This window comes from Pristiophorus japonicus, chromosome 2 (assembly GCF_044704955.1).
Source record: "Pristiophorus japonicus isolate sPriJap1 chromosome 2, sPriJap1.hap1, whole genome shotgun sequence".
Classification (NCBI taxonomy): domain Eukaryota; kingdom Metazoa; phylum Chordata; class Chondrichthyes; family Pristiophoridae; genus Pristiophorus; species Pristiophorus japonicus.
Window position 1 is genome coordinate 303429505 of NC_091978.1, and position 25716 is coordinate 303455220.

Below are 25716 nucleotides of genomic sequence, written 5' to 3' on the forward strand. Positions count from 1 at the left end.
ATATTTGATTTGCCAGGACACTGGTCCCAGCCCAGTTTATGTGGAGCTGTCCCAACGAACAGTTCTCTCTTTCCCCAGTACTGGTGCCAGTGCCCCATAAATCAAAACCCCTACCTCCCACACCACTCGTTCAGCCACGCATTTAATGCTCTGTTTTGCTTGTCCCGATGCCAATTTGCATGTGGCTCAATTAGTAATCCAGAGATTATTAACTTTCAGGTTCTGCTTATTAATTTAGACCCTAGCTCCTCAAACTCGCTCAGTAGAACCTCAACTTTAGTTCTACCAATGTCACTGATTCCTATGTGGACCACAACAACTGGATCTACCCCCTCCCACTCCCATTAGAAATTCTGCTCCAGCAACGAAGAGATTTCCTTAACCCTGGCAAGCAATGCAGTGTTCAGGATTCTCAGTAGCAGCTGCAGAGAACCGTATCAATCTCCCTGACTACACTGTCCCTTACCACTACAACATTTCTTTTTACTCCCCCTCCCTCCCGCTCGCCCGCAATCCGCCCCCCACTTGAATGCTCTCCTGTACCACAGTGCCGTGGTCAGTTTGCCCATCCTCCTTGCAATCCTTGTTCTCAACCATGCAGGTAGCAAGTACTTTGTACCTGTTGCACAAGGTCAAAGGCTGAGGCTGTTCCATCACTATATCCTGCGTCCCAATACCTTTCTGATTCACAATCATAGAAACTTACAGCACGGAAGGAGGCCACTTTGCCCATCGTCCATGCCGGCCGACCAAGAGCTCCCTCCTGTCCCTGACTAACTCTAAAGAACGACTTATCCCAAGAGGTGTGACTTCCTCCTGGAACGAAGTGTTCAGGTAACTCTCCCCCTCTCTGATGATCACAATGTCTGCAGCTCGGAGTCAAGCTCAACAACTCTGAGCCAAAGTTCCTCGAGTTGCAGACACTTACTGCAGATGTGGTTGTTCGGGATCACGCAGCACTCTACAATCTCCCACATGCTGTAGTTACGACACACTACCTGCCCTGCCATCTCTATTTATGTATTTAATTAAAGTTTTTATTGAATCGATTATTTTTAGTTTTAATTTTAATTAGTTAATCTAGTTTAAGTTAATAATAAGTTAATAACAAACATCTCAAACATATCTGTTAATCACAGGGTTCATATGACAATATAAACAAGAGTAAAGATTTTATGACTCATCTTAATCTGAAGCTTACAATATTGCCATATAGTTATGCTACGGTATCTATTATTTTTACTGCAGGGGGTGGGGGAGCACACGACAATCATCAAGGTGAAGAAATCAATGTTGGAGATTACAACTAGTTGTGTGCTCTGGATCCATGCCCAACAGAAACAAGGTTGAAACCAATAAAGAACTTGCATTTATATAGTGCCTTTTGTGACTCAGGACATCCCAAAGCACTTTATAGCCAATGAAGTATTTGAAATGCAGTCACTTTTATAGCTATAGGAAAATGTGGCAACCAATATGTGCACAACCAGATCCCATAAACAGTTAAATTACCATATAATCTGTTTTCGTGATGTTGGTTGCAGGATAAATATTGGCAAATGGCTCCAGGAGAACTCCCCTGCTCTTCTTCAAATAGAGTCATAGGATTTTTTTACATCTGCCCCCGGAGCCCTCAGTTTAAGGTCTCATCCAAAAGACGACACCTCCGACAGTGCAGCACGAAAGTGTCGGCCTAGATTAGAGACTCAAGTTTCTAAATTGGTCCTTGAAACCACAACTTTCTGGCTCAGTGACAAGATTGCTACCACTAAACCAAGGCTGACCCAACTACTAAAAATCATTCATGTAGGGTGGTTAAGAGTAATATGGGCCCGTTAAAGATAGAAACAGGGGATTATTGCAATTGAAAATAAGGAAACGGATACATACATACTTTGGGCTCAAGTTTCGGACCACCGCTAGAACGGCGCACATTGGAGAGACCCGCCTAATTTATAGAACAGAAATTGCGGCGAATACTTACCCCGCGATTCTCCGATAATTGTAGGCCCGTTTCCAGCTCGGCGCGGCGCAGTAGCTCCTGGCCCTCCCAACGCATCTTGTCTCTGGGCGACGACCCTATCCCTGGCCGAAGGGACGTCGCCCCTATCCCGGGTCGAGTGGTCGGACAACCCCTCGATGCGGGCGTCGGCATTGTCGTTGGCAGTGAGGCCCACCCGCCCGGCATCTCGCTGGGGGCGGGCCCCGCCCGAAGTGGTGTAAGCGGCGGAGCCCGCCCGATGTCCTGGGAGGCGGCGGGGCCTGCCTGACCGGCATCTCCTGGGGGGGCCCCGTCCCAGCACACTGTTGGCGGGCTCCCAGTGCTGTAGTCGGTGAGTAGAAACTTAATTTTTTATTTATCGATTGATTTATTGGTTGATTTATTGATCATTTATTATTGATGATGGCTCTTTATTTGTAAAACTGAAATGTTTAATGCTTGTAAACTCGCCCCCGCCCCGCCATCTCTCGTCCCCTATGCCTAATTTATAAAGTGTAGGTAAAGTTTTTCTGAGCTTTCAAAAATCTACAGTTACTCCATTCTAAGTTAGTTTGGAGTAAGTTTTCGCTGCCTAAACTTGCAAAACAGGCGTAAGTTACTGGACAAGCCCCCTTTTGAAAAAAAAATCTGTTCTAAAATGAAACTGTTCTAACTCACTAGAACTGGAGCAAACTAAATGCTGAGAATTGCAATTTCTAAGATGCTCCATTCAAACTAGTTACTCCAAAAAAATAGGAGCAACTCAGGCCAAAATTTGAGCCATAAGTATCAGTCTTTCAGTAGAAGGAGCTGGAATACAAAGGGTGGACATTATGTTAGTTATATAAAGTTTTTGTTAGATCTCAATTAGAGTACTGCATTCAGTTCTGGGGACCGCACCTCAGGAATTTCTGCCAGTTAGCAAATTACCCTTTTGCCTCTCAAAACTAATATTGAATTCAATGTTATGGTAATTGTTAGCTCGGTACTCCTTACTATTAGTGTTGATAATATTAGCATTGGAGGGCGTGCAGTGCAGATTCACCAGAATGATACTGAAGCTAAAAGGGTTAAATTACGATAGTTTGCTTAAGCAAGGTTTGTATTCCCTTGAGTATAGAAGATCAAAGGGTGATCTAATTGAGGTGTTTAAGATGATTAAAGGATTTGATAGGGCAGAGAGAGAAAAACAATTTCCTCTGATGAAGGGAGTCCAAAATAAGGGTACATAACCCTAAAATTAGTGCTAGACTGTTCAGGGATGATGTCAGAAAGCACTTGGTCACACAATTTGTGGTGGAAATCTGGAACGGTCTTCCAAAAAAGCTGTTTGAAATTAGACCAATTGAAAATTGCTCAGCTGAAATTGATAGATTTTTGTTAGGTAAAGGTATTAAGGGCTGCAGAACCAAGGCGGGTAGATGGGAGTTAAGATACAGATCAGCCATGATCTAATTGAATGGCGGAACAGACTTAAGGGGCTGAATGGCCTACTCCTGTACCTATGTTCCCAGATTGTGGGATCTTTACTGTTCTTTGCATTCATACAGCCCTTTCTTTCAGTTCTCCTTTTGACCAAGGTTTTTTTATTTACAAAGTAGGGCTCTTGTCCTTTTGGGCTATCGACAGGTCTTGTATCCTAAAAATACTTTCTTTGAACATCTCCCACTGCTTATCTGTACATTTGTCAGTTAATAGTTCTGCTTAGTCTATTGTGGTCAATTTCTGCCTCATCCCTCCAAAGTCCACCTTACCTACCTTAGTTAGCAAATTACTCTTCTCCCTCAAACCCAATATCAAATTCAATGTTATGGCAATAAGAACATACGAAATAGGAGCAAGAGGCGGCCATTCAGCCCCTCGAGCCTGCTCCGCCATTTAATATTATGGCTGATCTTCTACCTCAACTCCACTTTCCCGCACTATCCCCATATCCCTCGATTCCCTTGATATCCAAAAATCTATCAATCTCTGTCTTGAATATAGTCCACAGCACTCTGGGGTAGAGAATTCCAAAGATTCACCGCCGTCCGAGTGAAGAAGTGTCTCCTCATCTCAGTCCTAAATGGCCGATTCCTTATTCTGAGGCTGTGACCCCCTGGTTCTGGACATAGAAACATAGAAAATAGGTGTAGGAGTAGCCCATTCGGCCCTTCGAGCCTGCACCACCATTTAATAAGATCATGGCTGATCACTCCCTCAGTACCCCTTTCCTGCTCTCTCTCCATATCCCTTGATCCCTTTAGCCGTAAGGGCTATATCCAACTCCCTCTTGAATATATCCAATGAACTGGCATCAACAACTCTCTGCGGCAGGGAATTCCACAGGTTAACAACTCTCTGACTGAAGAAGTTTCTCCTCATCTCAGTCCGAAATGGCTTCCCCCTTATCCTTAGACTGTGTCTCTTGGATCTGGACTTCCCCAACATCGGGAACAGTCTTCCAGCATCTACCTTGTCAAGCCCTAAGAATTTTATATGTTTCAATTGAGATCACCTCTCATTCTTCTAAACGCTCCAGAATATAAACCTAGTCTTCTCAATCTCTCCTCATGGGACAATCTCCCCCCTCCCAGGAATCTGTCTAGTGAACCTTTGTTGCACACCCTCCAAGGCAAGCATATCCCTTCCTTAGGTAAGGAGACCAAAACTGTACATAATACTCCAGGTGTGGTCTCATCAGGGCCCTATATAATTGTTAGCTAGGTATTGCCTTGTTAGATTGTTGATTAATTCATCATCACTAAATCTATTATAGCCTGTTGTCTTGTTGGTTCAAGAACATATTGTTCCAAAAAACTGTCTTGAATACGCAAGAAAATAGCTGCCTTTGGGACTGGAACCGTTTTGCTTCTCCCTGTCCATGTAAAAGTTGAAGTCTCCGATAAAAACACTGTTTATGCATATAGTTTGAAGAAATAACAGCAATCATTTTGCCACCACAGCCAGAAGTGTGTAACCTGTGATTTAAAAGAAAACCAGGGTTATGTACTGTCACCTGATGATCAATTACAGTCTGATCATCGATTAAGCTTTACAGCTGTAATAAGAACATAAGAACTCTGTTGGTTAGAGCATGATGTTGATAACGCCAGGGTCGAGGGTTTGATCCCCGTTCGGGTCATTCAAATGTTATTCATAAGAAATAGGAGCAGGAGTAGGCCATACGGCCACTCGAGCCTGCTCCGCCATTTAATACAATCATGGCTAATCCGATCATGGACTCAGGTCCACTTCCCTGCCCGCTCCTCATAATCCCTTATCATTTAAGAAACTGTCTATTTCTGTATTAAATTTATTCAATGTCCCAGCTTCCACAGCTCTCCGAGGCAGCAAATTCCACAGATTTGCAACCCCTCTGAGAAGAAAGTTCTCCTCATCTCAGTTTTAAATGGGCGGCCTATTATTCTAAGATTATGGCCACTAGTTCTAGTCGCTCCCATTAGTGGAAACATCCTCTCTGCGCACATGGGGCACAGCTTCAACTGAGCAACAAAATACATCTACGTTGCATGGTATGATGTGGCATTTATAAACTAGCATGTCATCCAACTTGTTGTGAGCAACATTATATAGTAACTATTACTTCCCACTCATTGGCCCCAAGTTTCCACATGATTTGCTCCTGATTTTTAGGAGCAACTGGTGGAGAACGGAGTATCTTAGAAATCGCAATTCTCCACGTTTAAGTTTTCTGCAGTTCTAGTCATGTAGAACAGTTTCACTTTTGAACAGAATTTTTTTTTCAAAAAGGGGGCGTGTCCGGCCACTGACGCCTGATTTGAAAGTTTCCACAGTGAAAACGTACTCCAAACTAACTTAGAATGGAGCAAGTGAAGATTTTTGTAGGCCTGAAAAAACCTTGTCTACACATTAAAAAATCAGGCGCAGGTTACAAATTAGGCGTCCGGAACGAGGTGGGGGGGTGGGGGGGGGAAGGGAAGTCATTACATTCTACAATAAATCCTTAGTTATACTTATACAAATATTATACAAATAATTCCAACCTGAATAAAAATTTATAAGCAAAGAAAAGATTAAATAAACCATGTTCCTACCTGTGTGAAAGTGCTTCAGGCAGGGAGAATGCTGCAGGAAGCCTCAAGTTGAGGCAGCCGTTCCCGACGGCAGGGCGTGGGAGGAGGCAGCAGTTCCCGACAGCAGCGGGGGAAAGGCAGGGAGGAGGCAGCCATTCCCGACGGCAGGGGGGGGGGGAAGGGAGGCAGTGAGGGCCCGACCGACGGCAGCGGGGGGAAGGCAGTCGTTCCCGAAGGCGGGGGGGGGGGGGGGGGGCAGTGAGGGCCCGACGGCAGCGGGGGGGAGGCAATTGTTCCCGAAGGCGGGGGGGGGGGGAGGGAGGCAGTGAGGGCCCGACCGACGGCAGCGGGGGGGAAGGCAGTCGTTCCCGAAGGCGGGGGGGGGGGGGGGGGGGGGGGGCAGTGAGGGCCCGACCGACAGCAGCGTGGGGGAGGCAGTGAGAAGGCTGCAGGAAGCCTCAGAAGTTGAGGCAGCCATTCCTGACGGCAGGAGGGGGGGGGGGAGGCCCCCCCTGCCGTCGGTCGGGCCCGTCGGGAAACGGCTGCCTCAACTTCTAAGGCTTCCTGCAGCCTTCTCACTGCTGCAAGAAGCCTCAGTGCTGATCATGGAAGGGCAATGTGGTTTTATTAAAAAATGTTAAAAATTGAACAACTACAAAGAACGACAAAAATGGCCGAGTGACAATGTTTCCTTCACACTGCGCATGCGCGAACGCTCCAACGCACACGCGCAGGGTTGCCGGCACGAAAAAAACTCATTTAAATGGTACCCGCCCCCTCCTAGTTACAAAATCGGCGCGAGTGGTAGGCTCTGCCCCCTGGGCACCACGCCAAGCTGACATCGAGCTGCAAAGCGCTCGAGAATAGCGCGGTTTTTTTCAGGCGCCGTTTTCGGCGCGAAAACGGGCGCCCAGCTCGGAGGGGCGCCTGTTTTGCTGCGTGTGGAAACTTGGGGCCTTTTTGTCTGCATCAAACATTAGAATGGGCTCAATTTTCCCCACTGCCGGTTTTTGGCATATTGCCAGTTACGCTAATTTTTCTTGGCCCCAACTACTCCAAAATAAAAAGTAGCAAGTTTCCTCGTTCTATTTTTTGAAATTGTCGCCGCGCAGCCTGTCCTGTAGCCTTGGGGGGGGGGGGGGGGGGGGGGGCAGAGCCTAATGTCTGCACCAACAAAACGATGCTGGCCCTTTTGCGCATGCGTGGAGAAAAAAAAAAGGCCTGATTGCTATGGGCAGCTCCCAGTCAGCATGCGGCTATTTTTAAAGAGCCAGTTGTGTGAGAGAACTTTAATTCGGATTGGAAAAATGGGAGCTGAATACAAGATGCAACACAATACAAGGACCAAGAATTTCTTACAGGATGAAGTGGAGACACTAGTTACTATGATTGAGGGCACCAGCAGAGGTCACATAAAAGTTCCACCAAAAGAAATGAAGATACGCTGGAACCATCATCATAGGCGGTCCCTCAAACAAGGATGACTTGCTTGTTCACAGGTGTTTCAATGAAGGACCCAATATTCCAGTCCTGAACTCCAATTGAGGGGGTGGACGATGCCTGTGTGTGGATTTTTTTAACGTGTAGTGACCATTGCACATCAGCCACCACACAGGCTTGACAGAGCGAGGCCTTTATCCAGTGGCAAGGGTCAACCACGATTACTGTGCAATGGTAACCACCCTGAGGTCTGGAGGCCTGTGCAAAAAGTAGCTTGACCTTGATCAAGTAGTTAGTGTAAGTAATATTGTAAGTATGACCAGCTATATATGTTCCCCCTACCTCTCTAAAAAGTTATGTTTTCATCTTTGCAGAGGAAAGTGGTGCACAACAAATGAGACAGAACTAAACAGGAGGAGGCTCGGCAAATCTGCAGCCACCAACACCCTTGGAAGAGAGAGTCGCTGCTTTGATGCGAGCAAAGCAACCACCACTGCACAAGCGGGGTCCACACTCGAGGGAGAGGGCAAGTCCTGCAAATTCCACAGTCTGGCTTTGCTAAATGTTAAGTATTGTGCTGCCTAGCCATGCTTCAGTTCATGGGGATGCTTCGGTTTGTACAATGTGTGATCATTCACCATGGTCCTTCAAATCAGCCTGCTGCCTGTGCTGTGTGAGCCTACTCATGCCACCCACCCTGCCCCCTCTTCTGCTGCTAACCATTTGTCTATTCTGTTATAGTTTGCAGAACTTGACGATGCAGAACAAGATTCAGACGCGGACGAGCCTGGAGAGGAGAAAATCCTTCAATCCCACCTTCCAGACCAAGAGCATGGGGGTGAGGGGGAAGAGGAGAGGATAGATGAAGGCCCCACCATTGTACTGACTCTGGAGCAGATGGAGGTGCCGCCCATTAAGGTGCCAGCCCCTTCCCTGAGTGGTTTGAGTGTTGGTGGGGATTCCAGTGGGATGCAGCGAGGCACACCCAGGGCCCCACTGTCCGAGGCTGCGAGTCCCAGCGGGGTGCAGCGAGGCACACACAGGGCCCCACTGTCCCAGGCTGTGGGTCCCAGTGTGATGCAGCAAGGCACACCCAGGGCACCACCATCCGAGGCTGCGGGTCCCAGTGGAATGCAGCGAGCCACACCCAGGATGAAGAGCTCGACAGATGTGGTTCAGATGATGGCAATGAGTGTGGAGAGCATTGACCTTACCCAATCACTCCTGGACACCATCAGTGGGGTGGGTGATGAGGTATCGGGATGGTCGGGAGAAGTAACAACACTCTCACAAGGATTGGGAACACTATCCGGGAACATGAGGGAGGGAATGTCTCAGGCAGCTGATGCGCTGTCAGTGAATATGAAGGAGGGAATGTTACAGGTAGTTGACACACCATCAGGACACGAGGGAGGGAATGTCGGAGTTAGCTGCTGCAATAGGGAACATGCCCAGACCCCGCGCTCATTGACAGAATCAACTGCCACTCCCACTCCAATCCCCAACCCGGCTGTGAAGAAGCCCAAGTCGGGCCTTCCACATTACCGCCTGCCCCACACCCCCCGACAGCAAAATTCGGTCAGGCAGTCAACATGGATTTATGAAGGGGAAGACATGTTTGACAAATTTGCTGGAATTCTTTGAAGATGTAACAGGGTGGAAAAAAGGGAACCAGTGGATATGGTGTATTTGGACTTTCAAAAGGCATTTGACAAGGTGCCACATAAATGGTTACAGCACAAGATAAAAAGTTCACGGGGTGGGGGGTAATATATTAGCATGGATAGAGGATTGGCTAACTAACAGAAAACAGAGTCGGGATAAATGGTTCATTCTCCGGTTGGCAATCAGTAACTAGTGGGGTGCAACAGAGATTAGTGCTGGGACCTCAACTGTTTACAATCTATATTACGACTTGGAAGAAGGGACTTAGTGTAACGTAGCCAAGTTTGCTAATGATACAAAGATGGGAAAAAAAGCAATGTGTGAGGACACAAAAACCTGCAAAAGGACATAGACAGGCTGTGAGTGGGCAAAAATTTGGCAGATGGAGTATAATGTTGGAAAGTGCGAGGTCACGCACTTTGGCAGAAAAAAACCCAAAGAGCAAGTTATTATTTAAATGGAGAAAGATTGCAAAATGCTGCAGTACAGCGGGATCTGGGGGTACTTGTGCATGAAACACAAAAGGATAGTATGCAGGTACAGCAAGTGATCAGGAAGGCCAATGGAATCTTTGCCTTTGTTGCAAAGGAGATGGAGTATAAAAGCAGGGAAGTCTTGTTACAGCTATACAGGGTATTGGTGAGGAGACACCTGGAATACTGCGTGCAGTTTTGGTTTCCATATTTACGAAAGGATATACTTGCTTTGAAGGCAGTTCAGAGAAGGTTCACTAGGTAGATTCCAGGGATGAGGGGGTTGGGCCTCTACTTATTGGAATTCAGAAGAATGAGAGGTGATCTTATCGAAACGTATAAGATTATGAGGGGGCTTGACAAAGTGGATGCAGGGAGGATGTTTCCACTGATAGGGGAGACATCCTCTCTGCATCCACCTCGTCAAGCCCCCTCATAATCTTATACGTTTCGATACGATCGCCTCTCATTCTTCTGAATTCCAATGATTAGAGGCCCAACCTACTCAACCTTTCCTCATAAGTCAACCCCCTCATCCCCGGAATCAACCTAGTGAACCTTCTCTGAACTGCCTCCAAAGTATATCCATTTGTAAATAGAACTAGAGGGCATCTTAGAATAAGGAGCCGCCCATTTAAAACTGAGATAAGGAGAAATTTGTGGCATTCGCTGCCTCAAGGCTCGGACATTGAATAAATTTAAGACAGAAATAGGCAGTTTCTTAAACGATAAGGGGATAAGGGGTTATGGGGAGCGGGCAGGGAAGTGGAGCTGAGTCCATGATCAGACCAGCCATGATCTTATTGAATGGCGCAGCAGGCTCGAGGGGCCATATGGTCTGCTCATATTTCTTATGTTCTTATGACTCCTATCAAGAAATGCGCGTTACCCAAGATGTTCAAAAGAATAAGCTTGGTATCAACCAAAGAAATGCTGCGCCACCGCCTGCGGGCAGGGTTGGAGTCACCAAGACCAAGCGCAGTGGGTGGTCTTAGAATAAGATGGAGGAGGGATAGGTGCAGTCTTTCATTGTTGCTGTTATTATTATTGTTGTTACTGTTGTAACTGTTGTCAAATTAACTTTTTTGTAAATTGTGAATTTACAAGTTTAAAAGTCTGTGATCTTAAAGTTGTAAGTGATCTTAACTGAAAACTTTAAAGTTTGATACAAGAATAGTTTTATTAAAGTTAACTTAAGTACAAACAAGTGTTAACATTTTGAATAAAATATATTTTAGATTATAACTGAATCATTACATTATTTGTTCCATTATTCACACCTTTTTGAAGTAAACAAGAATCATTTCTATCATATGTTCCATTAACACAACACAACATTACTGAAAAGTCCAAACAGTAAACATGGTCCATGTGGAAAAGTTGCCGCTGAACCTTCAGGCAGCAAAGCGTTCACGGATGAGCTGCTGGCGCAAGGCTCGAGCAATCGTTAGTCACGACGGCCCGCCCTCCTCCGCCGTCGTGCTCCGGGTTCAGGTAGCTGCATGGCTTCCTCGTCCTCTGCATCTTCCTCATTATCATCAGCCACTCTCACCTCAGGTAGGTCTTCCACGACCAGCTGCTGCTGCCTCATGATGGCTAAGTTATGCAGCACACAACAGTGAACTGACCGACAACCTCAGGAGTGTATTGCAAGTAGCCTCCAGAATGCTCCAGGCATCAGAAATGCTGTTTCAAGATGCCAATGGTCTTCTCTATTATGCTGCGCATCGCAATGTGCAACATGTTGTATTCCCACTCAGCTTCCGTCCGGGTTACGCGTAGGGGTGTCATGAGCCAGGTGGCGAGGCCGTACCCTTTGTCTCCCAGTAGCCAGTTCTGCCCTTCTAGCTGCTGCTGAAACATGGCAGATATAACGCTCGCGCGTAGGATGAACGCATCATGGGTACTCCCTGGGTATCTTGCATCAACTGACATGATACGATGCATGTCGTCACGCATGACCTGCACATTAATGGGGTGGAAGTCTTTCTGTTCATGTTCATCTCGGAATCCTCCAAGGGTACTCGCAAGGCAATGTGGGTACAATCAATGCAGCCCTGTACCTTTGGAAGCCAGCAATCCTGGGGAAGCCCACAGCCCTTTCGCACATTTGCTGGGCGGTCATGGGGAACTTTATGTAATCATTCCTCCAGGCAGATAGTGCAGCAATCACCTGCCAAATGCAGGTATGTGTTGCATGTTGAGAAATGGCACATACATCCCCAGTTGTAGCATGGAACGGTCCAGATGCATAGAAAGAAAGTGCAGCTGTAACCTTCAGTTGAACTGAGAAAGCAGTCCTCCTGACGCTTCTAGGTTGCAGGTCTGCTTTTACTAACTCACAGATCTCAGTTACAACTTCTTTGTGGAAACGCAGCCATCTGACAGTCTGCATCACTCAGGTACAGGTATGAACCGCCTGTCTCGATATACCAGATGTGGTAAGGCCACCTGCCCATCACCTACGTGCTCTGAGGTTCCTCATGTGATAAGGTTGAATCAATTGTCTCCGCCGCATCACCATCATGCAGAAGGCTTGCACAAAGTATGGCATTGTCAGTATTGCCCCCATGATTAAATTGTACCTTTGCAAGAAGCTCAAAACGACAGGCAGGACAAATCTTTGTTCTCTCTCCCCAAGGTCGATGTCTTAGTATGGACCACGCCCAGGTCTGAGCAGACACAACGATCGGGAAATCCCCCCGCGCCAGGCTTCATTTGATGCATAGTGCAAGCTTCTCATGCCTTCCGTTCGCCTTCCACAGTGCCCCACCCCTCCCGGGCTTCTTTTCAAGCCTACCCCGGAGGTCCGAGCGAGGGACCGATTCTGCCGGCCGATGCTCCTACCCTTGAGCCCAGTTTGGAGACGTTCGGATGTGGAGTGTAAGTTTGAAAAAATTGAAAACTTAAAGAATTCCATTAAAGTTCCATTTCCTGCGTTTTAAGTTTAAAAAATGTAAGCATGATTATGGATATTTATGTTATCTTGACCCCCTCCAAAACTTTGCATAAAAACAATGGCGTCTTTCAGCGCCGATTTTTTAACATTCCTCTTAAATGCCCAGGTTTTTTGGGAGTGGTCACATATGCCGTCCTAGGAGAAATTTAAATTGGACCAACTTCCATAATTATGAAAAACTGGCGGACATCAGGTTAAGCTCCCTATGACGCAAAAAAAACTAACCTAAAAAAATCGTAATTAAATGAGTTGCGTTGGCGCACAAAGATTGGGGAAACTTGGATTTTAAAAATTTAGGCCAAAAAAAGCGGTGCACGCCAAAAGAACGGCGCAAATCACTGGGGAAAATTGAACCCATAAAATGGTTAGAATCATAGAAATTTACAGCACGGGAGGCGGCCTTTTCGGCCCATCATGTCCGCACCGGCCAACAAAGAGCTATCCAGCCTAATCCCACTTTCCAGTTCTTGGTCCTTGGCCCTGTACTTTACGGCACTTCAAGTGCGCATCCATGCACTTTTTAAATGTGATGAAGGTTTCTGCCTCGAGCACCCTTTCAGGCAGTGAGTTCCAGATCCCCACCACTCTCTGGGAGGAGAAATTTCCCCTTAAATCCCCTCTAAACCTTCTACCAATTACTTTAACACTATATGCAGATTGTTGTCCCCTCTGCTAAGGGAAATAGGTCCATCCTATCCACTCTGTCTAGGCCCCTCATAATTTATACTCTTCAATAAAGGTCTCCTTTCAGCCTCCTCTGTTCCGAAGAAAACAAACCCAGCTTGTCCAATCTTTCCTCGCAGCTAAAATTCTCCAGTCCAGGCAACATCCTCGTAAATCTCCTTTGCACTCTCTCAAGTGCAATCACATCTTTCTTGTAATGTGCTGACCAAAACTGCACACAGTACTCTAGCTGTGGCTTAACTCATGTTTTATACAGTTTAAGCATAACATCCCTGCTCTTGTATTCTATGCCTCGGCTAATAAAGGCAAGTATTCTGTATGCCTTCTTAACCACTTTAATATGGGCCCAAGTTTCCACATGATTTGCGTCTGATTTTTAGGAGCAACTGGTGGAGAACGGACTATCTTACAAATCGCAATTCTCCACATTTTTTTTTCTGCAGTTCTAGTCAGGTAGAACAGTTCTACTTTGGAACAGAATTTTTTTCTTCAAAAGGGGGCGTGTCCGGCCACTGACGCCTGATTTGAAAGTTTCCACAGTGAAAACGTACTCCAAACTAACTTAGAATGGAGCAAGTGAAGATTTTTGTAGGCCTGAAAAAACCTGTTCTACACATTAAAAAATCAGGCGCAGGTTACAAATTAGGCGTCCAGAACGAGGTGGGGGGGGGGGGGGGGGTGGAAGGGAAGTCATTAAATTCTATAATAAATCCTTATTTATACTTCTACAAATATTATACAAACAAATCCAACCTGAATAAACATTTATAAGCAAAGAAAAGATTAAATAAACCATCTTCCTACCTGTGTGAGAGTGCTTCAGCCATCGTTCATTCCCGCTGGGGGGGGGGGGGGGGGAGGGAGCCGTTCCGTTCATTCCCGCAGGGGGGGGGGGGGGGCTGTTCCGTTCGTTCCCGCGGGGGGAGCCGTTCCGTTCGTTCCCGCAGGGGGAGGGGGGGGGAGCCATTCCGTTCGTTCCCGACGGCGGGCGGGGGTGGGGAGGGAAATGGCTGCCTCAACTTTGAGGCTTCTCACTGCTGCAAGAAGCCTCAGTGCTGATCATGGAAGGGCAATGTGCTTTTATAAAAAAATGTTCAAAAATTAAACAGCTACAAAGAACTACAAAAATGGCCGAGTGCCAATGTTTCCTTCACACTGCGCGTGCGCACATGCTCCAACGCGCACGCGCAGCGTTGCCGGCAGGAAAAAAACTAATTTAAATGGTACCCGCCCCCTCCCACTTACAAAATCGGCGCAAGTGTAGGCTCCGCCCCCCTGGGCGCCACGCCAGGCAGACAAGGAGCTGCAGGGCGCTCGAGAATAGCGCTTTTTTTTTAGGCGCCGTTTTAGGCGCGAAAAACGGGCGCCCAGCTCGGAGGGGCGCCCGTTTTTTATCGTGTGGAAACTTGGGCCCTATGTACCTGGCCTGCTACCTTCAGGGATCTGCGGACATGCACTCCAAGGTCCCTTTGTTCCTCAACACTTCTCAGTGTCCTATCAATTAATGTGTATTCCCTTGCCTTGTTAGCCCTCTCAAAATGCATTACCTCATTTCCTGGAATAAATTCCATGTGCCACTGTTCTGCCCACCTGACCAGTTGATTGATATCTTCCTGCAGTCTACAGCTTTCTTCTTCATTATCAACCACACAGCCAATTCCAGTATCATCTGCAAACTTCTTAATTATACCCACTACATTCAAGTCTAAATCATTGATATACACCACAAAAAGCAAGGGATTACTAAGCCCTGCGGAACCCAACTGGAAATAGCCTTCCAGTCACAAAAACACCCATTAACCATTACTCTTTGTTTCCTGCCTCTGAGCCAATTTTGGATCCAACTTGCCACTTTGCCCTGGATCCCATGGGCTTTTACTTTCCTAACCAGTCTGCCATGTGGGACCTTATCAAAAACCTTTCTAAAATCCATATATACTACATCAAATACACTACCCTCATCGACCCTCCTCAAAAAATTCAATCAAGTTAGTCAGACAAGACCTTCCCTTGACAAATCCGTGCTGACTGTCCTTGATTAATCCATGTCGTTCTAAATGAAGATTTATCTTGTCCCTCAGAAATGTTTCCAAGAATTTTCCCACCACCAAGGTTAGGCTGACTGGCCTGTAATTACTCGGTCTATCCCGTTCTCCCTTTTTAAACAAGGTACTAGGATTGGAAAACGATAGTCAAAGCCTCTGCTATTTCCTCTTTTGCTTCACTTAACAGCCTGGGATACATTTCAATCGGGCTTAGGGATTTATCCACTTTCAAGGCTGCTAAACCCCTTAATACTTCCACTCTCACTAGGTTTCTTTCATCTAATATTTCGCCCTTGGGAGCACTGTACTTAAGGAGACCTCACAGGCTGGAGAGGCACTCTGGAGACCTGCAATAAAAGACTACGGTCACACTTTACCTTCAGCTCACAGTATCCAGTCAGACCCCTTATTCATACACAACAACTAGCGACGAGATCCAGATGACGAACCCAACAATGCAGAGATCAGTAGGCATCCTAGAGAAATTTTCAGAGGGAGATGATTGGGAAATCTTCGTGGAACGACTCGACCAATACTTCATGGCCAATGAGCTGGAAGGAGAAGCAAACGCTGCCAAATGAAGGGAGATTCTCCTCACTGTCTGCAGGGCACCAACGTATGGCCTCATGAAAAATCTGCTTCCTCCAGCGAAACCCACAGAGAAATCATACGATGATTTGTGCACACTGGTCCAGGAGCATTTGAACCCAAAGGAAGGCGTTCTGATGGCGAGGTACTGGTTCTACACCTACAAAAGGTCTGAAGGCCAGGAAGTGGCGAGCTATGTTGCCGAGCTGAGATGCCTTGCAGGACATTGTGAATTTGAAGGACATTTGGAGCACATGCTCAGGGACTTCTTCATACTTGGCATTGGCCATGAAGTGATACTTCGCAAACTTTTGACTGTAGAGACTCCAACCTTGAGTAAAGCCATAGCGATAGCCCAGGCGTTCATTGTCACCAGTGACAATACGAAGCAAATCTCTCAGCACACGAGTGCTGCTACAAGTACGGTGAACAAAGTGATGTTGTTTTCAAATCGCAACGTACAGAGCAGGTCCCATATGCCTGCAGCTGCACGTCCGCAGATGTCTCAGAGTCCACCATCAAGGGTGATGAATGCAAGGCCATTAAAACCTTGTTGGCGCTGCGAGGGTGATCGTTTCCATTCATGCCGCTTCAAAGGGTACGTTTGCAAGGGCTGTGGAACAATGGGACACCTCCAACGTATGTTCAGGCGAGCTGCAAACCCTGATACAGAGGAGAACAGATCCACTGCGGATCACGACGACCAGAGCCTCAGACCGAGGACGCAGAGATACATGGGGTGCACACATTTACCACAAAGTGCCCCCAGATAATGCTGAAGGTTGGGTTAAATGGACTCCCGGTGTCAATGGAACGGGACATGGGCACGAGCCAGTCCATCATGAGCAAAAAGACTTTCGATAAATTGCGGTGCAGCGAGGCCTCAAGGCCAGTCCTGACTCCCATTCGCACTAAACTGAGAACTTACACAAAGGAACTGATCCCCATAATCGGCAGTGCGACTGTAAAAGTCTCCTACGATGGAGCGGTGCACAAGCTACCACTCTGGGTGGTACTGGCTGGGAAAGATACGCTGGAACTGGGATGCTGTCAGAGCACACTCGTCCATTGACGACACTTCGTGTGCCCAGGTCTTAAACAAGTTCCCCTTGCTGTTCGAACCGGGCATCGGGAAGTTCCAAGAAGCAAAAGTGCAGATCCACCTAATTCCGGGGGCGCGACCCATCCATCACAAGGCGAGAGCAGTATCGTATGTGATGAGAGAGGGTGGAGATTGAGCTGGACCGGCTGAAAGAGAGGGCATCATTTCGCCGATCGAATTCAATGAGTGGGCCAGTCCGCCAGTCCTCAAGGGAGATGGCACCGTCAGAATCTGTGGTGATTACAAAGTAACTGTCAATCGTTTCTCCCTGCAGGATCAATACCCACTACCCAAGGCTGACGACCTTTTTACGACGCTGGCGGGAGGAAAGACGTTCATGAAGCTGGACTTGAACTCAGACTACATGATGCAGGAGCTGGAGGAATCATGGAAGGGCCTCACCTGCATCAATGTGCACAAGGTCTCTTCATTTACAACAGATGCCCGTTTGGGATTCAATCAGGCGCAGTGATATTCCAGAGAAACATGGAAAGCTTACTGAAATCATCCCGCGCACCGTGGTCTTCCAGGACAACATCTTGGGTACATGCAACAAGCTAATGAATCTGGGAAATTGCAACCCGTTGCCTATGCATCCAGAAGTCTGTCTAAGGCTGAGAGAGCCTACCGCATGATTGAAAGCATGTTTATGGGGTAAAGAAAATGCATCAATATCTGTTTGGGCTCAAATTTGAATTGGAAACTGACCATAAGCCACTGATATCCCTTTTTTCCGAAAGTAAAGGGATAAACACGAATGCATCAGCCCGCATCCAGAGATGGGCGCTCACGCCATCCGCCACAGGCCAGGCACAAAAAACTGTGCCGATGCTCTCAGTAGGTTGCCATTGCCCACCATGGGGATAGAAATGGCACAGTCCGCAGATTTAGTCATGGTAATGGAAGCATTCGAGAGTGAGCAATCACCCATCACAGCCCGACAGATTAGAACCTGGACGAGCCAGGACCCCTTACTGTCCCCAGTAAAAAATTGGGTCCAATGTCCCAGTGGAAATGCAGGAAGAGATAAAGCCATACCAGCGGTGCAAAGATGAAATGTCAGTACAGGCAGACTGCCTTCTGTGGGGTAATTGGGTAGTGGTCTCCAAGAAGGGCGGGGACACTTTCATCAGTGATCGCCACAGTACTCACCCAGGCATTGTAATGATGAAAGCGATAGCCAGATCCCACGTGTGGTGGCCCGGTATCGATACGTGCACAAAAGTAACACATGCTCGCAGTTAAGCAATGCACCCAGGGAGGCGCCACTAAGTTTATGGTCTTGGCCCTCCAAACCGTAGTCCAGGATCCATGACGACTATGCAGGCCCGTTTTTGGGTAAAATATTCCTAATGGTTGTAGATGCATACTCCAAATGGATTGAATGTGAGATAATGTCGGCAAGCACGTCCGCTGCCACTACTGAAAGCCTGCGAGCCATGTTTGCCATGCACGGCCTGCCTAATGTCCTTGTGAGCGACAACGGGCCATGTTTCACCAGTGCCGAGTTCAAAGAGTTAATGACTCATAATGGGATCAAACATGTTACATCTGCCCCGTTCAAACCAGCATCCAATGGTCAGACAAAGAGAGCAGTGCAAACCATCAAGCAGAGCTTGAAGAGGGTAACTGAAGGCTCACCTATCCCAAGTCCTGCTTAGCTATCGCACGAGACCCCACGGGTTCCACCCGCTGAACTGCTCATGAAAAGGGCACTTAAGACAAAGCTCTCGTTAGTCCATCCTGATCTACATGAACAGGTAAGAGAGCAGGCGGCTTCAACAAAGTACATATCATGATAGCGCAAACGTGTCACGCGAAATTGAAATTAATGATCCTGTATTTGTGTTGAACTATGGACAAGGTCCCAAGTGGCTTCCCACACTGTTGTGGCCAAAGAGGGGAGTAGGGTGTTCGGGTCAAACTTTCAAATGGATTCATCCACCGGAAACAAATCAAACTCAGATTCACGGATTATCCAGAGCAACCCACCTTGGACCCTACCTTTTTTGACCCCCAATATACACAACAGTGGCAACCGACACCACGGTTGACCACAAAGCAGAACCCATCACCTGCAGCAGCCCAGCAGGACTCATCACACCAGACAGCTCAGCAAGGCCAGCTGCCCAGCGAGGGCCCAACAAACAATTCACCAAAACCAGCATTTTCAACAAGACGATCAACCAGGAAAAGAAAGGCCCCAGATCGACTCACCTTGTAAATAGTTATTATATATGTAAACCTGTATATACCTTGTGCAACCACCAGAGGGCTCATCCCCCGGAATCCCAAGGGATCCCAGAATCCCTTGGGAGTACCTGTACTTAAGGAGGCCTCACAGGCTGGAGAGGCACTCTGGAGACCTGCAATAAAAGACTACGGTCACACTTTACTTTGAGCTCACAGTATCTAGTCAGACTCCTTATTCATACACAAGAACCATACCCACATCTTCCACCTCCACAGTGATTACCTTTATGGTCTCTAATAGGTTACAACACAGGAGTCCATTAAGCCCGACGTACCAATTCCTGCTCTCTGCAAGAGCACTTCAGCTAGTCCCACTCCCCCGTAGCCCTGCAAATTATTTTCCTTCAGGTACTTATTCAATTCCATTTTGAAAGCCACAATTAAATCTTCCGCCAACATCCTTTCAGTCAGTGCATTCTAGTTCCTAACCACTTGATGCATAAAAATATTTTACCTCATGTCGCCTTTGGTTCTTCTGCCAATCAACTTAAATCTAAGTCCTCTGGTTGTCAAATGAACTCACAACTGAAAAAAGCATATGTTGGTATTGCTGTATTAAACAGTAACTTTGCTATTAGGAACTGGAATGCCTCAGTAATGGGGTTGCAGGAAAGGAGAAGCCTCAGTAGCACTGGATAGAAAATGATGGGTACTTTGGTCATAGAATTATTGAATGGTTCCAACACAGAAGGCCCGAAGAGCCTGTGCCAGATCCCTGCAATTGTACTTCAGCTGGTCCCACTCCACTGTCGTTTCCCTGTAGCCCTGCAAATTTTTTACATCAGGTATTTATCCAATTTCCTTTTAAAAGCCACGATTGAATCTGCCTCCACCACCTTTTCAGGCACTACTTGCCAGATCATAACCCCTCATTGTTTTAAATTATTTTTCCTCATGTCACCTTTGGTTCTTCTGCCAATCACCTTAAATCTGTGGCCTTTGGTTCTCAACTCTCCAAAGGAAGCAGTTTCTCTTTATCTATTCTATCTCGATCCCTCATGATTGTCAACACCTCTATCAAATCTCCTCTCAACCTTCTCTGTTCTAAAGGAGAACAATCCCAGCTTCCCCAGTCTATCCACATAACTGAAGTCCCTCATCCCTGGAAACATTCTTGTAAATCATTTCTGCACCCTCTCTAAGGTCTTCACATTATTCCTGAAGTGCAGTGCCCAGAATTGGACACAATACTCCAGTTGAGGCCGAATCAGTGTTTTATAAAGGTCAATCATAACTTCCTTGCTTTTGTAAACTATACCTCTATTTATGAAACCCAGGATCATGTGAGCTTTTTTAACCGCTTTCTCAACCTTCAACGATTTGTGCACATATACCCCCAGGTTTCTCTGTTCACACACCCGCTTTAGAATTGTACCCTTTAGTTTATACTGCCTCTCCTCGTTCTTCCTACCAAAATGTATCACTTCACAATTTTCTGCGTTAAATTTCATCTGCCACATGGTTGCCCATTCCACCAGCCTGTGTCTTCTTGAAGTCGATCACTATCTCACTATCTTCCTCACGGTTCACTACACTTCTAAGTTTTGTGTCTTATGCAAATTTTGAAGAGTGTCTGTATACCCAATCCAATTCAATATATATCAAGAAAAGCAGTGGTCATAGTCCTGGGGAACACCAGTGTATATCCAAAAAGCGGTTCACCACTACTCTCCATTTCCTGTTACTTAGCCAATTTCATATCTATGCTGCCACGGACCCTTTTATTCCATGGGCTGGCAACTTTGCTGGCAAGCCTATTTATTGTGCAGCAATTTATCAAACACTTTTTGGAAATCCATGTCATTGAAAAGAAATAACTGGAAATGAAAGAGTTTGTGCCACACTACCGATAGTTGAGTATTTATTACATAACAGCAGCATGCAGCACCATGTGCTGCAAGCCATCATCTCGTCTGTGTACAAGTAAACAGAGCATGGCAGCAATCTTTTCACAATTTAAAAACAAGGAAGTCTTATTTTTGCTGCTCGCTATATAAACAAAACATGCGAAACACGACACGGCCGAGAGTCTGGCCAGGTTGCTGTAAAGACGTGGAGCAACGTGCTACATGTAACTTTATATTAGCTAATGTGTCTTACCCGGGCGGCGCTTTCCCTCACCTCCCTCCCGCTCTGGCCACGCGTGTGTTGTCGCGTATTTAGACGTCACGAATTCGGCACGTGACAGAGGACGTGAGCAATGGAGGGAGCCGGCGCGCTCCCGGCCCGGGGCGGGGCCGAGCCGGCGCGCTCCCGGCCCGGGGCGGGGCCGAGCCGGGGCGGGGCCGAGCCGGCGCGCTCCCGGCCCGGGGCGGGGCCTCGCTGCAGTCAGAGCAACTGCATTTCCAACACTCGTTGAATGAATGCAGTTACTTTTTTTTAAAACTGTGAGACGTGCAGATTGTTTTCACCAAAAAAAGTGAATGTTAATTGAAAAAACCCAAGGGGTGGAGAAGAAGAATGCAAATTATAAGATGAAGACATAACCATTAAAAATTACAAATAATTATTGGAATACTATGAAATTAAATCTGCACACACTTAGCAACTATTGCCATCTGTCCAGTTTTGGGCAGGACAGTCTACAAACCATATTTTTGGGTAGGTTGTATGTTTTCAATTTAAATGGGCATAAAGTGTCTTTTTTTTTAATTGCATACCAGTTTTCTCCCATTTCTACATCTTGTGATGTTGATGCATTAATATTAATATGGATGCTGAAATGACTTACGAGCAGTGAGATGTCTGTCGAGCAAAATTGGTGATGAATGGCAGATAGAGCTGCCATCTCTAGCTGATAAGTATGTAAAATGGCTTGAAATGTCTCCATTAATTTGGAATTATCTCCACAAAAAGAGAACATTGTTGAGATTTGTGAAATCCACATTGCAGTGTCATGCATTGGTATTATAATGTACAACACCATTATTACCATCTACATAGAACTGCTTGATATTTTTAAAAGAAAATGATCGCACCAACTTTGCAGAACTGCCTGTGATATGGAATAATTACTTGGGGAAGTACTAGTTTTATTAATTAGTCAATCTTGTTCATCATTTAAAGTCTTATTGTCAAATCTTCCATGGGAGTTAGTATAACATGCACAGAGACTACTGCAAATTCCAAAGGATATAGGCTGCCTATCATTTTATGTATGACTTCATCAGCTATCTGAATGTGACTAGTCAAATAAGAGAATGACTGGCACTTTTACAATCTATTTCACTGAAGAATGCAACTCACCTACAGATTAAGTTATTAAACACAAATAGTCTTGTTGCAAATTAGAACATAAGAAACAGTATCAGGAGTAGGCCATATGGCCCCTCGAGCCTGCTCCGCCATTCAATAAGCTCTGATCATGGATTCAGCTCCACTTCCTCGCCGGTTCCCCATAACCCCTTATCACTTTATCATTTAAGAAACTGTCTATTTCTGTCTTAAATTTATTCAATGTCCCAGCTTCCACAGCTCTCTGAGGCAGCAAATTCCACAGATTTACAACCCTCTGAGAGAAGAAATTTCTCCTCATCTCTGTTTTAAATGGGCGGCCTCTTATTCTATCATGCCCTCTAGTTCTGGACTCCCCCATCAGTGGAAACATCCTCTGCATACACCTTGTCAAGCCACTTCATAATCTTATACGTTTCGATAAGATCACCTCTCATTCTTCTGAATTCCAATGAGTAGAGGCCCAACCTACTCAACCTTTCCTCATAAGTCAACCCTCATATGTCCTTACTATACAGTATAAATGCACACGAGGCCCATGCTTGAGAGAAGGTCAGTCTGTGACCTGTCCTTTATTTCATAGCACTCAAGTGATGAAAGTGGGTGGAGCTTCCCCTTTTATATCTGAAGGTCTAGGTTAGGATTGTCTCCCACAAGTTCATCACCTAGTGGTCAGTGTTCTCACAGTGTACAACTTAGGTCAGATTATACATGGGTTACAATGCTGGTTGAATATATGACATCACCTCCCCCCCCCCCAAAGTCTTATTGTGATCACAGATTGGGATCTCTGGTGGTTTACGCTCCCTTGTAGAGTGCCTAAGTTGGGGCTCCGGTTGTTAGGCGCTGGCCTGAGTGTCTGCTGTTTACGGTGCCTCAGGCCTGTCCGGACTGCCCACAGTGACTGCGCTTTCCTCCCTTTGGTTACTGTGTTCGGTCACCTGTGGTGGAGTGAACTCTACATCGTGTTCTTCCTCTGCTTCTTCTATGGGGTTGCTGAACCTCCTTTTTGTTTGATCCACATGTTGGCGGCAGATTTGTCCATTGCTAAGTTTAACTACCAGAATCCTATTTCCCTCTTTGGCGGTGCCTGCGAGCCATTTGTGCCCTGTAGCGTAGTTGAGGACAAAAACAGGGTCATTTACATCAATACATCGCGCCCTCGCATTCCTGTCATGGTAGTCATATTGTGACTGGCGCCTGCTCTCGACAATTTCTTTCATGGTGGGATGTATAAGGGATAACCGGATTTTGAGCGTCCTTTTCATTAGCAGCTCTATGGGTGGAACCCCTGTGAGAAAGTGTGGTCGGGATCTGTAGGCCAACAGGAAGCGAGATAAGCGACATTTTAGGGAACCCCCTTGGATTCTGAGCATCCCCTGTTTGATTATCTGCACTGCTCGTTCTGCTTGGTCGTTTGAGGCCGGCTTGAACGGTGCCGTTCTAACATGGTTAATTCCATTGCCTGCCATGAAGTCCTGGAATTCAGTGCTTGTGAAGCACGGGCCATTGTCGCTGACCAAGATGTCCAGTAGACCGTGGGTGGCGAACATAGCCCGTAGACTTTCTACCGTGGCAGAGGATGTGCTTGAATTTAAAATGTCACACTCGATCCATTTGGAGTAGGCATCTACTACAACCAAAAACATTTTCCCCATGAAAGGACCTACGTAGTCCACATGGATGCGTGACCAAGGCTTGGCGGGCCATGGCCAGGGGCTAAGGGGGGGCTTCCCTGGGCGCATTGCCCAGCTGGGCACACGTGTTGCACCTGCGAGCACAAAGTACCAGATCTGCGTCTATCCCTGGCCACCAAACGTGTGACCTGGCAATTGCCTTCATCGTGACAATGCCCGGGTGCTCATTGTGGAGTTCTCTGATGAACACCTCTCTGCCCATCTGGGGCATGACTACGCAGTTTCTCCACAGTAGGCAATCGGCCTGAATCGAGAGTTCATCCTTGCGCCTGTGAAACGGTTTAAATTTCTCAGGGCATGCCCTGTACGTGGCTGCCCAGTCCCCATTCAGGACACATTTTTTGACTAGAGACAATAGCGGGTCTCTATTTGTCCAGACTTTAATCTGACGGGCCTTCGTTTCTGAAAGCTTCAACAGCCATGACCATCTCAGCAGCATGCTCGGTAGCCCCCTCAGTGGTGGCTAGTGGGAGCCTGCTGAGTGCATCGGCGCAGTTTTCGGTGCCCGGTCTGTGCCAAATTGTGTAGTCATAGGCGGTTAACGTGAGTGCCCACCTCTGTATGCGGGTCGATGCATTTGCATTTATGGCCTTGTTGTCGGCCAAAAGGGACGTTAGGGGTTTGTGATCTGTCTCCAGCTCAAATTTCCTGCCAAACAGGTACTGGTGCATTTTCTTTACCGCATATACACATGCGAGCGCCTCCTTTTCTACCATCCCATAGCCCCTTTCTGCCTGGGACAGACTTCTGGAGGCATAAGCTACCGCTGTAACTGACCATTGGCATTGACATGCTGCAACACACACCCGACACCATAGGACGACGCATCGCACGTTAACACAAGTTTCTTACATGGGTCATATAGCGTTAACAGATTGTTGGAACATAACAAATTGCGTGCTCTATTAAAAGACCTTTCCTGGCTGTCCCCCCAGACCCATTCGCGACCTTTGCGTAGGAGTATGTGTAGCGGCTCTAGCAGCGTGCTCAATTTGGGAAGAAAGTTACCAAAATAGTTCAGGAGCCCCAGGAATGAACGCAGCTCCGTTGTGTAACAGGGTCTGGGTGCTCTCTGGATCGCTTCCGTCTTGGACACAGTAGGGCTGATCCCGTCTGCTGCTCATCCCCAGGAATTCTACCTCTGGAGCTAGGAAGACGCACTTCGCCTTTTTCAGTCGCAGCCCTACCCGGTCCAGTCTATGTAGCACCTCCTCCAAGTTGTGGAGGTGTTCTTCAGTATCATAACCCATAATGAGGATGTCGTCCTGAAAAACCACCGTCACTGGAATCGACTTGAGGAGGCTTTCCATATTTCATTGGAAGATCGCGGCGGCCGAGCAAATCCCGAACGGACATCTGTTGTACTCAAACAACCCCTTGTGTGTCGTGATGGCGGTCAGCTTCTTCGACTCACTCGCCAGCTCCTGGGTCATGTAAGCTGAGGTCAGGTCCAATTTGGAAAAAAGTTTGCCACCGGATAGCGTCGCAAAGAGGTCCTCCGCTCTCGGTAGCGGGTACTGGTCTTGGAGTGACACCCGATTGATGGTGGCCTTGTAAT

At 46.8% G+C, this 25716-nt stretch overlaps 1 protein-coding gene across 3 annotated transcripts in view; it reads right to left on the reverse strand.

Annotated features, from left to right (window-relative positions):
• The window catches only part of naf1 (nuclear assembly factor 1 homolog (S. cerevisiae)), a 348207-nt gene extending 326825 nt beyond the window's left edge, over positions 1 to 21382 (reverse strand). The window contains exon 1 of one of the 3 annotated variants that reach the window (XM_070865108.1): positions 21328 to 21382. The gene's annotated coding sequence lies outside the window, so the exon portion shown is untranslated. Of the gene's footprint in view, positions 1 to 1984; positions 2141 to 4809; positions 4942 to 21327 lie in introns of those variants that run through there. The other 2 variants (XM_070865118.1, XM_070865127.1) reach the window with 2 other exon arrangements.
• Between the last annotated feature and the right edge of the window lie 4334 nt (positions 21383 to 25716).